The 14,077-nt window shown below is 41.8% G+C and overlaps 1 long non-coding RNA gene across 1 annotated transcript in view; it reads right to left on the bottom strand.

Moving 5' to 3' along the window:
* LOC122813373 overlaps window positions 1-9,908 on the bottom strand; it is a 179,792-nt gene extending 169,884 nt beyond the window's left edge. The window contains exon 1 of the long non-coding RNA XR_006366677.1: window positions 9,816-9,908. This is a non-coding gene — a long non-coding RNA (uncharacterized LOC122813373). The remainder of the gene's footprint in view (window positions 1-9,815) is intronic.
* Window positions 9,909-14,077: the final 4,169 nt, after the last annotated feature.

Genomic DNA, 14,077 nt, shown 5'->3' with positions numbered 1-14,077 from the left:
TGGCACTGAAAGGGAACATTTGGTAGTTTTGATGTGAAAATAAAGAAAATACTCAAGCCATTGCTGGCAGCTAAATAAATCACTCAGAAAAGCTGTACACACAGCTCTTGCAGGAGAGACTCTTACTGTGAAAAACATCCTTAAAAATGTAATCTTAGCTTCATTTTATTCTGAATTTATAACTGGAGACCATAACACCCTTCAAATAATCTGCATCACACAACTATTCTCTGGCTATAGGAACTAACTCTTCAAACCCAGTCGCAGAAAAAAAAGTCTCTCCTGGTAATTAGTGGAACTAAAGAACTCATTCAAAAATTTACCCATTCCTGTGGTCAGTTACAAAGTATATGTCAAACTGACTTACTTTAAAAAAAGGGCCTTCCAAACTAGGGCTTCTAAATCCAAAAAAAAAAAAAAAAAAAAAAAAAAAAAAGTATAGTAACTATTGAATCTCTGTGCAAATTGTTTTTACAGAGGAAAATCAAGTCTGTAGTTGCTTTCTTAGTTTGAAATTTGTACAACAACATGCATTTTGTGGAAGACTTACTTTGCTTTATGACCTTATCTGCCTTTATAGCAACAAGTCTGTGCTTCTACAGCAGTTGAGACTATGAACTGTGACTGAGGGTGTACATCTCAATGGTGCTGCCTGTGCAAATTGGTTGTTCAAGAGAATAAATTCCATATGCCTTTTAAAACAACTTGTTTATTCAAACTTTTTAAATCTAACCAATTTTCTTTAAAGTCTATCGGAATTTGAGTTATCAAACTGCCTGCCACAAACTTTTTGCTGCTCCAACTTCACATCAAAATAACTTCAGTATAAAAGGAAATGTAATGTGGATTTTTAAAAGGCATAAATTTCGGCTCCATCATCCATTCACAATGTACCGAATTTGTGAGCCAGCTGGCTGTTATTGTTAAACAGTGAAGAGGTTTATGGCAGGTTGTTCCATAGAAGATGGGCATATTTACTTGGCTAAAATAGTCTGCGCTACTAATAAATTTAAAGTATGCAAGTATTCAAATTAAATAAAATAATTCCTATTAACAGTTAGCTAATCAATTCTATTCATCACTCAATAAGTGGCAATTATGCTACTACGATAACACTTTATTACACTTCACTTTCAGAATCCAAGATTTATATTAATTTGTTCATAACTTTTGAAATTGAGAAGTTATGTACCTACCATAACGTTCCATGTTAGTTGTCTTCTCTCACCTTCTTTCTTGCTGGATGGGTTCAGAGCCGAACCTCGGCTCCAACTTGGCCTATACTAAAGCTCAAGAGCTAATTTTACTGGCTCGAGGCAACCCTATATCCCATGATGCTAGGCGGTAACTACCCAGATCTCGTTTGGTAGCTGAGAAACAATAGCCAATTCAGTCTCCCCTCTGAGGTGGAGGAGCAGAAAGGAGAACCCCCCAAATATCACTACCTAAAGCTGTATCTACCCCAGGACCTACTGTCTGGGCTTGGAATAGTGCAAGATAAGGTCCCTTAGAAGAAGGGGAAAACCTTTCGGTCTGTCCAGGCTAGGGGGATGGTGGGCGGGACGCAAGAAAGAAGGCGAGAGAAGACAACTAACATGGAACATTATGGTAGGTACATAACTTCTCAATGTTAAGTTGTCAATCTCGCCTTCATTCTTGCTGGATGGGACCGCGTCCCTAGCACCTTCATCCTGGGTGGCTCATTGACTCTTGAGAACGGTGGAACCAAAATTTGCCCTGTTTCTGGAGGTCATGTCCAATTTGTAATGTGTAACAAAGGTATGAGGAGAGGCCCATGTGGCTACCGCACAGATAGTGTCTATTGGCAATCTAGCTTGAAAGACTGCTGATTTAGCTAACTCTCTGGTTGAGTGGGCTCTTGGCCTAGTAGTCAATTCTTTACCTCTGAGTTGATAAATATAGGTAATCACAGAAGGCAGCCACCTAGACAGGGTTACCTTGGATACCGGAAGGCCCTTTCTACTTTCTGCATAAGATAAAAAGAGTTGATCAGATTTCCTGATTTGTTTAGTTTTGTCCAGATAGTAGCGGAGTTGACGAACGTCCAGGCAATGCAGTTTTTGCTCCGCCCTGTTTGAATAATTAGGAAAGAAAACTGGGAGATTAATAGATTGATTTAAATTTGCCTGAGAAGCCACATTGGGTAAAAAAGACGGGTTAGTTCTTAGAGAAACTCTGTCTTTGTGGAACACTAAATAAGGAGGACGAATGCAGAGGGCATGAAGTTCAGATACTCTCCTAGCAGATGTAATGGCAACTAGGAAGAGCGTCTTCCAGGAAAGTAACTTCAATGAACAGGAGGCCGCAGGTTCAAAGGGAGGGAGAATCAAGGATGCTAAAACTAAGTTTAAATCCCACTGTGGTGGGGGGGTCCTTGATCAGAGGCTTGAGTAAAAAGATACCTCTGAGGAATGCCTTGCAAAGCTTATGGGACATGATACTGGAGTCCGACAAGCCTATGTGAAAATTTGAAATGGCTGCTAACTGAACTTTTACTGTGGAGGAAGAAGATCCTGAATGAAAGATTTCAGCTAGAAAATCCAAGGCCGAGTGTATTGGAGCAGTGAAGGGATCTATATTCCTAGCCTTTGCCCAAAAGGAAAAACGTTGCCATTTACTAGCATAGATCCTTCTGATGGAAGACTTAAGGGAAGCTACAATAATATCCCGGACAGAATTTGAAATCATTGGAAGCCTGGCTAGGGACGGAAGTGGAGCAACCAAGCTGTGAGGTTGAGAGATTGGAGGGATTGGTGCAGCTACCCTGACTGATGGGCCAAAAGATCTGGCACTGGATCCAGATGCCAAGGCTGCTCCAAAAGATAACGATGCAGGAAAGGGAACCATATCTGTCGAGGCCAATAAGGGGCAATGAGGATCATCTTGGCTCTCAAGGCGGTAGCTTTCTGGATTATCTGTGTGATTAATGGAAAGGGGGAAAAGTGTATAGAAGTCCCCGAGGCCAATCGTGGACTAGAGCGTCTCTGGGGGGATGGCCTGGAAGGGGGAAGAGAGTGAAGAAGTCGAGGCACTTGCTGTTTTGTGGTGTTGCAAAAAGATCGCAGCAAGGAAACCCCCACTTCCGAAAAATTTTGTTCGTCACCGATTGCTTGAGAGACCACTCGTGGGGCATGAGAATAGCTCTGCTCAGCCTGTCCGCTATGACGTTGGACTTCCCGGGGATGTGCGTTGCTATCAGAAACCGCTGAGAAGAGTTTGCCCATTGCCAGAGTCTGAGAGCTTCTCGACACAGGGGATAGGACTTGGTTCCGCCCTGCTTGTTGATATACCATACTACGGACATATTGTCCGTTTGAATTGCAATAGTCCCCAGGGGGAAGAGAGTCTTGGAGGGCTTGCAACGTCAAAAGCACTGCTCTCATCTCCAGGACGTTTATGTGCAAGTGGCATTCGAAAGGTTGCCATGGACTGCCCCCCCCCTAATCAGGGAGGCGTCCGATGTGACTGTGGCGACCGGGGGGGGGGGGGGAGTAAATGGTCTGCCTTGATGGACTTGAGGGGAGACCATCTACCAAGACAGATGGTTTCTGCAAGATAGAGTTATTAAGATCTTGTGTTTTATAGGGAGCTGTTGGATGGGCCACTGGGAGAAAAGCATCCACTGAAGCTGCATGTAAAAGCGGGCAAGGGGAACAAGCGTGATGGCTGCTGCCATGAGACCCAATACTTTCAGAACATACCTGGCCTGAATTTTGTTGCTCTGAAGGAGGACGTGAACATGATTTTGAATATCTAAGACTCTCTGCTCTGTTAACTTTGCTGAGAGCTGAACGGTGTCCAAGGTGGCGCCTATGAAGGTAATAGACTTACAAGGCGACAAGGCAGACTTTTCGAAATTTAGAGAGATACCTAGCTCTTTGCAAATGTGAATGGTGTAATCTCTGGCTAGAAGTAGTTGACGCCTGGTGGTGGCAGTGAGGAGCCAGTCGTCTAGATATGGAAACACCTGGAATCCTTGATGTCTCAGGTGAGCCATAACCGCTGCCATACATTTGGTGAACACTCGGGGGGCTGTAGTGAGACCAAAGGGCAGGGCTCTGAATTGGTAGTGACTGGCCCCCAGCCGGAAGCGGAGAAACCTTCTGGAGCGCCTGTGCATTTTGATGTGACAGTACGCATCCTGAAGGTCCACTGAGCACATCCAATTGTCCTTGCCCAGAAAGGGTAGAATGGACTGTAGCGTGACCATCCGGAACCTCGTTCTTTTTACAAACTTGTTTAGTTTGCTGAGATCCAATATTGGCCTCCAGTCCTTTTTGGTACCAAAATGAACTCGGAGTAGACTCCAGATCCTAGTTGGTCTGCTGGGACTGGCTGGATGGCTCTCTTTTTTTATCAGCTTTGATATTTCTAGTGCTACTTGTTCCCTTAGACTGGGTGGAACGTCTGGAAGAGACCCCATTTGAATCGCTGGGGTTTGGATAAAGGGGATTTTGTAACCCTCGGATATAATCGACTGCACCCATTTGTCTTGTGTGAGGGATAGCCAGGCTTGTGGGTACAGCGATAATCTTCCCCCGACTGCCTCCGAAGGTGGACAGTCAGGCAGCACCTCAGGGATGCTGGAAGGGTTTGTCAGAGAGGGTTTCTCTGCTACCCTGATTCCGCGGACTCCCTCTGCCTCTTGGACGGCATCTGTTGTTGTTGTTCCCCCCTCTGCCTCTAGGGGTGAACTGACCTCTTGCGTCAGGCGTGACTCCTTGTGATTTGCGGAACCACATTTTTCCACCCTTTTGACCCTTAGGATATGGTCTAGATGGGGTTGAAAAACGGACTCCTACGGCAGAAAGTCTCTTGCCATCTTGTTCGCATCTGGTCAAAGTATCTTTCACTTGAGGTCCAAACAACGCTGAACCATCAAAGGGGGAGTTAGTGAAAGACGCCTTGAAGGGGTCTGCGAAGTAGCAAAGCCGCATCCAGGCGTGACGCCTTAAAGCCACACCTGTGCCTGCGGCCCTACTTGCTCCATCGGCTGCATAGGAAATAAGCCGCATGGAGGAGTTGACAATGGAATTCAGGGTTCCTAGCTGCGAGTTAATTTTGTCCTGAGACCCAGCAGCTGATGGATCCTGTAGGACCTCACCCAGTTCTTTGAGAATGTCTCTTTGAAGACAGGTGAAGTGGCATAAGTAATTCAGCGACCGCATGGTAAAGGTCGCTGATGAGAACATCCACTTGCCGTACCTATCCATTGTCCTAGATTCCTTGTTAGGCGGATGGATAGGCACTGAAGGATCAGCCAGTTCCTTCTTGGTGGCTGCCGCCACCACCAAGGCATCAACTGGGACACCTTTAGATAAAAATTGCCTATCTGAAGGGGCTGTTATAAATTTGGAAGGCCTCCATGGGGTGGGTTCCATTGAATCAGGGGCCATCCACGCCTTCCGCGCCACCACTTCCATAAGGGGGTTGAAGGGCGGAGACACCCAGGAGGTGAAGGGTCGAGAACCGAAAGCCTCCAGGTAAACCGACTCGTCCTCGGAAGGATTAAGGGAAGACCAGTTCCCCCTCTGTTTAAGGATTTCAAGGATGTCAGAGAAGGAGACATCCTCAGAGGGAGACCTTGGGGATCCTTCCGACTCATCCAAGTCGGTATCAGATGTGACGGACTCAGGGGAGTCCGCATGCTTCCTCTTACATGTCCTCTTACGCGGAGGTTCATCTGACGGATCAGGAGAAACCTCGGAAGAGGAGGATATTCCCAATGGGGAAACCTGAGGCGTTGGATCTCTACGGCCGGGAACGAGAGAGAGGGAAGAGACCTCAGCAGGCACTACAGTGGGAGGAGCTGATGGAGCTGACCGTAGAGCAGGCACTGGGGCCAGTACGCTCCTCATGACCTCGAAGGCGCCCCTATCAGGCAGGCTAGAGAGCTCCCGCTCCGAAGAACTAGGAACCCCAGCCAGCACCAACAGGGATGGCTCCGAAGCAGATGTCGGGGCCGAACTCACCAGCGCCGACGCTCCGAGAGGGAGAATGGGGTCAGACAAGGGTCCGATGCCACTCGCCCCCTCGGAGCCGGCGAGAGAGTCCAAGCACCCGGATTCCTCCAAGAATGGCACCATGGACGAGATCGGAGCAGACGACGGAGCCGAAGGGGGAGGTATCGGCTCCAACGACACAACGGTCATGGCTCCGAGGAGCTCCAGCTCAGAACACTGGGGCAGAGTCGAAGGAGGAATAGTAGGTTGTATGGACGTAGCCGCTGTCTGACGAGACGGGCTGTGAAGCATTTGGGCCAGTGCCCGAGACTTTAACAGTCTGCTAACCACCCTCTCAAGGTCATGGTCGGAAAGCCTGGAAGACCGAGAGGAATGGCTCCGATGGCTCCGCTCCAAGAGTAAAGGTGACCTTGGAGCCGAATGGATAGATTCCAGAGATGGAGATCTGGACCTCTTGCGTGTGGAGGGCATCGAGGTTGATGGAGCCAATGGAGCCGTAGACACGTCGGCTCCAGCCGGAGCTGACTGTGAAGATAGAATCTTAGAGGAATCAGCTCCGGCCAGAGCCGATGCAGGAAGCTGCGATACAGAGATATCAGCTCCAGCCGGAGCCAATCGTGTCGCAGAAGGTGAGCCACCATCCGAAGGCTTTAAGCACGGAGCCGACGGTTTGGGTGGCTTCGAAGGCTTCCCCGGCATGGACTTAGCCGGAGAACCTTCGGGCTTTAATAAGCCCCTCAGAATCAACTTATTCCTGCGCTCCAGCAGGACTCTTGGGCTGAATGCATGGCACAAGGAGCAAGAGTCCTGCAGGTGCAGTGGTCCCAGGCAATAAACACAAGAAGTGTGACCGTCTGTCAGTGACATCTTCTGACAGCACGAGTCACACTTCTTGAAGCCTGAGACCTTTGTCTCTTTCGACATATTGCTGTCGAAAAGAACAAACAAAGTTCTAAAATTAGAAACACACACTCAAACAGACAGGGATACTAACGGGACACACACACACAAAGAATCCCTGTGAGGGAAGTTAAGAAAAAGGAAGTGCCTAAGGCCTAACCTGGGGGGGGGGTATAACTGGGATAAGGGATAAAGATAAGAACTAAAAACTTGAAATAACAGAGAAAATAGTTTTCCCATTATTTTTTCTAAATAGGCTAAGTAGAAAAACTAGAATTTTTCTGAATTTTAATCACTAACCTGTGAGCCGGTAAAAAGAGCACCTCGCTAGCGAAAGCGGCAAACGAGATCAGGTAGTTACCGCCTAGCATCATGGGATATAGGGTTGCCTCGAGCCGGTAAAATTAGCTCTCGAGCTTTAGTATAGGCCGAGTCGGAGCCGAGGTTCAGCTCCGAATATCCAGCAAGAATGAAGGCGAGATTGACAACTTAACATCTAAGTTTACTCTACCATGTTCTGAGATTTTTTTTTTTCAAAATCTATTTGAATTTTCAGATGTTAACAGCGATATATCCACAAACACAAAAACAGTACATACAAAAAGGAAACACTCAAAAAACTAACACCACAATAAATATATATACACTAGAAGTCACTACATCATCAAATGGAGTATAAAAGGTTTTTAACATCACTTAAAAAAGTGAGGGATAGTATAAGGGACATATTATATGAAGAAGATAAATATAGACATTCAACCACTTATTATACTTAATGTAATTAGGGAATACAATTAGATATATATATATATATATATATATATAAAGAGAAAAAGGGGAAAGAAGAAAAAAAAAAAAAAAGAAAAACTGGTTACAATGCAGTTATTGCATAATATAAATTTGTCTTATATCAGCGTACAGACTATCTTTGTTAAGAATTACATCCAGTAAGTAACTCCAATCTCTGATGATAGTGTTTCTTTTTTGTTTTTGTATAAAACTAGTAATTTTCTATCTGACAGCTTTGACAGTTATCCTACATGTTTTACACAGTTTACAGTCAAGTATCAGGCTTTATTTTTAGCATTTTTATGCATTTATTCAAATATTTCTATACTCTATAATTTGTAAATATATATGATGCTTTTATAATCTGATTAAGGACGAAGTTTGTAATTGCTATATTTAGTTACTATAAAGTACATATACGTATTTCTCAAACTGTATGTAATATATAGTTTATCCAGTCATAGCAAAATCTGGACTTTTCACATTGTTTCTTGGATGAAAGTTTGATGATTTTCTGTTTTGAAATAGATGTAAAGTCTCAAACACTGCATGCAAAATATTGATAGAGATATCAGCTGGTGAAGTTTAATGCTATCGGTTTCTGTTAAGTTATTGAAAAGGAAGCATAAACTACTGACTGAGTAGGGTAAAGGAAAGCTGATCTCAACCCTAAAGAGAATCTGATCTATGCTACTGCCTAAACCTCTAACACAGCTTGACCTCTCTTTACTGGCTGGCTGTATAACAAACTGAATATTCTGCACAACTGAGGAGTACAAAATGGACTAAACCCAGCAAAATAAACATCTTTCCTTCACTGGTCAAATCAGAGGAAAGCACAGAGTACGACAGGTATAGGAATCAGCAGGCGTAGGAGACCTATTTTTTTCCATAGGTTCACATGCCCAGGCAACACGACTCTCTGCATTACTTTGGAGCAGCTGCAGTGCATGAAAAATCATAGTAAAAGTTACCCCTCACAATGCTGGGAACATACGACTGCATTAACTACAACAGGATTCAGTTCCAGTCACTAATTAACCATTGTAACACCACTTTCTGGTCTTTAAAAATTATTCATCTCTGCAGCCACTTAATGGCTTGTCCACTTATATCCTCACAAAAACATCAACCAGCTCATGAAGTTAAACTCGCTGCATTCAAGTGCTGTGTTTGTCAAGATTCATAGAAGCTGTCTTCTTATGAAGTTGTTTTATAATTCAAGAAGTACATCAATACAGCCTGTAACCATTTTGATGTCTGATGATGCCACACATCGATAACAGAATTCTGAACTGCACACAACTGACTCCACAAATATACACCAGCAAAACCCGCCAAAACAAACAACCCCACATGTACTGTACTGCACAAAAGAAACAAATGGAATTTTTCCATAAAAATACAAAATACATACACAGACGTCATTTAAGTTACAAAACCAACTAGAAAAACACCAGAGTCAGCAAAAAACACACAAATCATTTTTTAAGGGCATATGGAAATGGCAAACATCCCATATTTGTGGTGGTCTACAGTTATACCGCCCACCCCGTCAGACATTCCCTTGCTGCATCATATGCACCAGATTTCAAACTGCGTACAGTAATTTTCTTTGTAATTATACCAACATGGATGAGAAGGGAAGGTTATCAACATAAAGCATCAAAAGGGAGGGAGGCAAACTATGAATCGATCTGCTCTGTTCAGCGAAATAAAGATGGTCTATGACCACATCATACCACATATTTTATTCATAAGGACTCACAGAATGTCAAACTCTCTGTGGATAAACAAATAGAAAGGTTGAATTCTCTATCCTGCTGAAGTAACTGAACTCAGCTAACGATAGTAGCTCTGGCCCCAGAACTGACAATACAGAAGTAATGCAGAGCTGCAATTCTTTATAGAATCGCCTTATTATAACATGCGATTACAGCTAGGACTACGTAAGCATTTGACAATGCAACATTGCCTATAAACATCTCAATCAAGCAACTGCATTCTAGGAAATGATGTATTCCTCTTTGCGCTGGTATTAAGTTAAAACACACAACCACCTGTTAAACTGTTCCGAGCATTATAGCTGTTCTTAAAAATCCTCCGAACTTTTCACACTTAAACAGTAGTATAATTACTTACAGAACAAATTTCTTCGTTGGCACAGAAAGAAAAGGATAACAAAAATCAAAACCGCTAAACCTCAAGATAAACAGAAACCATGCCGGTATGTTTTAAAACGTCACAACACGGAAATAGAGGATTCTTTCACAATTTTACTGGTTGCCGCAGGTCACATGCAATAGAGAATCCAATGAGATTTTTAATATCACAAAAGGCGTGATCACTTTGTATACAAATACCAACTGAGCAAGGATCCCTGGGGGTAGGGCGCTTTGAAAGGCAGTGAGTATAGCAGCAGTGGTGAAAATAAGACTCCACAGTCCAACAAGACAAACATATTACAGCAGTAGCATGTTGGTTATGGAGTGTAAAGAGCAAGGCTTTCAGCATTCTACCGCTAAAATATGAAACATTACTAGTAACGTCAATCAGGGAAGTCCCCAATGTGGTTAAACTTTACTACTTTGTTCTTATAAAACGTTGTTTTGATGAACTAATATACGCCAGTATTATTTGCAATGAATATTTGTAAAAGTGTTCCTAACAGTTAGTGAATGGCAGACCTGTTCTTAGATAAGCACTAGGTCACATACCTCTCAAACTCTTGGCACAAAAAAATATGGACAAAGGCCCAAAAATAGAGGCAGATTTTACAAATTGCCCTTATAAACTTAGAAAGTTGTTAAAATTAGAAGGATCTGTGTACGCATGCATTTAAAGATGCAAAGTCTGAAACTCAAATGTTTTCTTTGTCACTATTTAATGAGTTTAATCCTCAGGGATTTGCCAGAAAACCACAAATTTTATGAGGAACAGACAAAAAATATGAAGCAAAAATCTGGACAGCTGAGAGGTATGCATGAGTAGGCAATCAATCTTCAAAATAGCTCCCAACCAATCAGGGACAAATCTCAAAAGAATCTGGCACAAATCCAGAAATAATCAGGGACACTTTTAAAATAAAAGTACTATTAAAACGAAACTGACAGAATAAGAGAACGTGAATTAATAAACATTTTCTTGAGTAAAATAAGTCTAGAACTATAATTATATATACTATATAATTATATATTACTGTCATTGTTTATTAAATGTAATTCACTTCCTTTTTACCAACAGTCACTCCAATTTTAGGGGGATTAAGAGGGACACAGCTAAAATTTGAGTCAAAATCAGGGACACTTGAGCAGTATGGTTTACAGGCCATTACAAGTCTAGGCAAAAAAAATAAAAAATCCTCCAGCCTTTGGATCAGGTGGAGATGACATTGGAAATTAGGCAAGCTAGGTAGAAGGCTTTCTGAACTACTCTGCAGACATGATGGACAAATGATAAAGAATTGTCAACAAGAGTGCCTAGCTCACGTATAACAGTGTCTTAATTGGAGGGGTGTGTCACCTATATGGTATGTAAAAACGTTTTGTTTACCAAAATGAATTACGCTATATTTTTCACATTTAGTTTGAGGCCATTTTCCTTGAACCGATTAACAGGGTCTAACCCATGTTGGAGCAATTGTGAGTCACTGGAAGAACAAATAAAAGCACTCAATGTACAATCATCTGCTAACCATAGGCTAGGAGTATTGGCCTGAAGGCCTGAAAAATAGATGACAAACAGGAGAAGGCCCAAAGTTGAGCTCTGTGGTACATTAATAGTAAAATGTTTGCTTTCAGAACAGGTATCTGTGACTCTAACCACATGGATTAAGTCAGACAGACGGATAGCTATCCACTGCACAACATAAAGATTCATATTAAGATTTACAAATCTATCAGTAAAGCCTGCATGGGGAATAATGTCAAAGGCCTTGATCATTTTAAAGAAATTAATGAGGTTAAAGAGGTAGAATCTTCCTTTGAAAAACCCGAATTGATGAGGGGTCTAGGGTTGAGGTCTTCAATATGCAGATGTATGAGGTCTGAGATAAAAAAAAAAAAAAAAAAACCTCCTTACCTTTACACATAAGGCTAGAGAGACATACAAGTCTATAGTTACCAAGATCCATGGCTGGGTTACCCTTGTGCAATGGCATTACGATGACTGTTTTCCAGACATCAGAAATTTAATCAGTGAAAAGGTTTAGAATAAAGAAGTTAAGTAGGGGTTAAAATAAGCCATATTTGGCACAGATAATCAGACAACCTGGTATATTATCAGGACCAACAGTTGAAGTATTCTTAGCTTAGAGAGGGCTGAGAGAACTTGTTCTACAGTAATTAAAGGGAGTGGCTGGGATTTTGGAATCAGTGAAATAGCTCTAACTGTTGGCAGAGTAAAATTGAACTAAATTTGTCAGCTAGTATATTAGCCATTTCCTTTGGGTCAATGTGTGGTGCATTATTATTGTGGAATAGCCCCAAACATTGTTGGCTATTAGTTCTTAACCTTCTGACATACTTGAAAAAAGATGTGTAGTTGTTTTGGGCTTTAGTGGCAATTCTAAGTTCATATTCAGTGGTGTGCTTCCAAATGGCTCCTGTAATAAGCTCTTAACTAGTCTGCTTAACAGTACTCTTAAAGCAGACAGAATGAGACCTCTTATTAGCATTAAGCAATTTCTCGTTATATGATTTATTTGTATGGGTAATCTACCATAGGGGATTATATTTAAATTTCTTATTATACTTGGTGCAGATAGGAGCTGTCATCAATACTATTTATGTGGGAGTAGAAGGTAGGAGCAAAGGCTTTAGCAATTCTAAAAATCCACAAAACAAACAACACCAGAATTACCCATTCTAAAGACTTAAACCTTGCCTGTGGTATAAATAGGACCTACTGGAGAGATAGGTGTGTATCCCAGAGACTACCCGTCTATGGAACAGGCTCACTATCCATGTAAAGCAGAGTTCCTCCCTAACCCAATTCAAGTCCAGCTTGGACAATTGGATGGGAAACTGGAAATGCATCCCTGGTTTGGCACCTATGTCTCTAATGGACACAGGTAACCTGTAAATGGTTCATCTCCGAGGCCCATGCTCACACTTATCAAGGGTATCAGAACTTGTCAGATATTTGGGATGCATGGCTACGCTTAAAAAGCCCCTTGTGGTCGTTAGCCTAGTAAACACCTATGAATCTGTGAACCTATTAGATACATCAGAGAAGGATTATAGCAGAATTTTTTTAGGTAATCAAGTAACTGAAAAAGGTTAACTTTTGAAAATTCCCTAAACACAGTGGTATTTACAGAAGTACCACCAGTTTGAAAGGAATTTTTTAATGTGGAACAGTGAGGAATATACCTGTGAAGTGGACCTCATTGTAAGGAAGTTCCTCATTTTTAGTCTTAAGTCCATGTTTCTCTCATTTCCACACTGAAAAGATCCATTACACATTCCTTGTGAAGATTTTTTTTCTTAAACTAATATCTATGACAAATGATCCTGAATTATACTATTTCAGCAAAAAAAAATTTTTATAAACAAAGTAAAACAATTAACCATCCTGCAGGCTTCGTAGTTGCAATTGTTAGTAAGCTGCCAGTAAGTGTTCCATATTTTTAAGTGGAGCAATGGTGAAGAACAAGGACATTCTAAGACTAAAAAGGAAGAATGTTCCTCATAATGAGGCACACTTGAGAGGTATATTTAAAGCTTCTGAAATGCATTTCTGTATTATGATATAATGAGAATGAGACTGTATTTTAGAGGACGTTCCATTTATCAGATTTAATCAAAGCCTTATTAAATACACTTCCCAACTTTCCTTCACCAAAATGAGATATGGGGTCAAAATTGATAAGCCCTAGGACAGAACTGCACAAATGTGAGCATTTCTATGCATGGCAATAAGATGTCCTCGTATCTAAATTAGCAGTGATTACCAGTTACATTTGTGCCTACATCATGTTCAAATTAATGAGTGAGATATATGTAAATAGGCACCTCATACTGAAGCACTTGAGTGTCAGTAGTTGGCAAATTAAGCAACATTTCCCAATATCATGGAATCTATAAAGCTTGTAGCAATGCATACCAAAATCTAATGTATAAATCTGAACTTCCCATCATAAAACTTTTTATTTTCTGATAAACAAATGAGGATTATAGTCAGTCAATAATACTAAACATTAGCATTTCATACTTGTGTCATTCAGAAAATGCACATTCATGCATAAAGTACAGCTGTGTAAGCTGAACTTACCATAGCAGTAGATGTTCAAATGATCAGTGCTGCAGTGGCCTTAGCTGTATGGGTAGATTACCTTAGCTAGCTACATTTTCAAGGTGTTAGGAGAAGTGTCCAGAAGCCCCTAGAGAATGGCCTTAGCAAAA

The sequence above is a fragment of the Protopterus annectens genome, chromosome 10.part0 (genome assembly GCF_019279795.1).
Source record: "Protopterus annectens isolate FY-2018-M chromosome 10.part0, PAN1.0, whole genome shotgun sequence".
NCBI lineage: Eukaryota > Metazoa > Chordata > Ceratodontiformes > Protopteridae > Protopterus > Protopterus annectens.
Note: the sequence above shows the minus strand (reverse complement) of the source record. Positions and strands in the feature narration are given on the sequence as shown.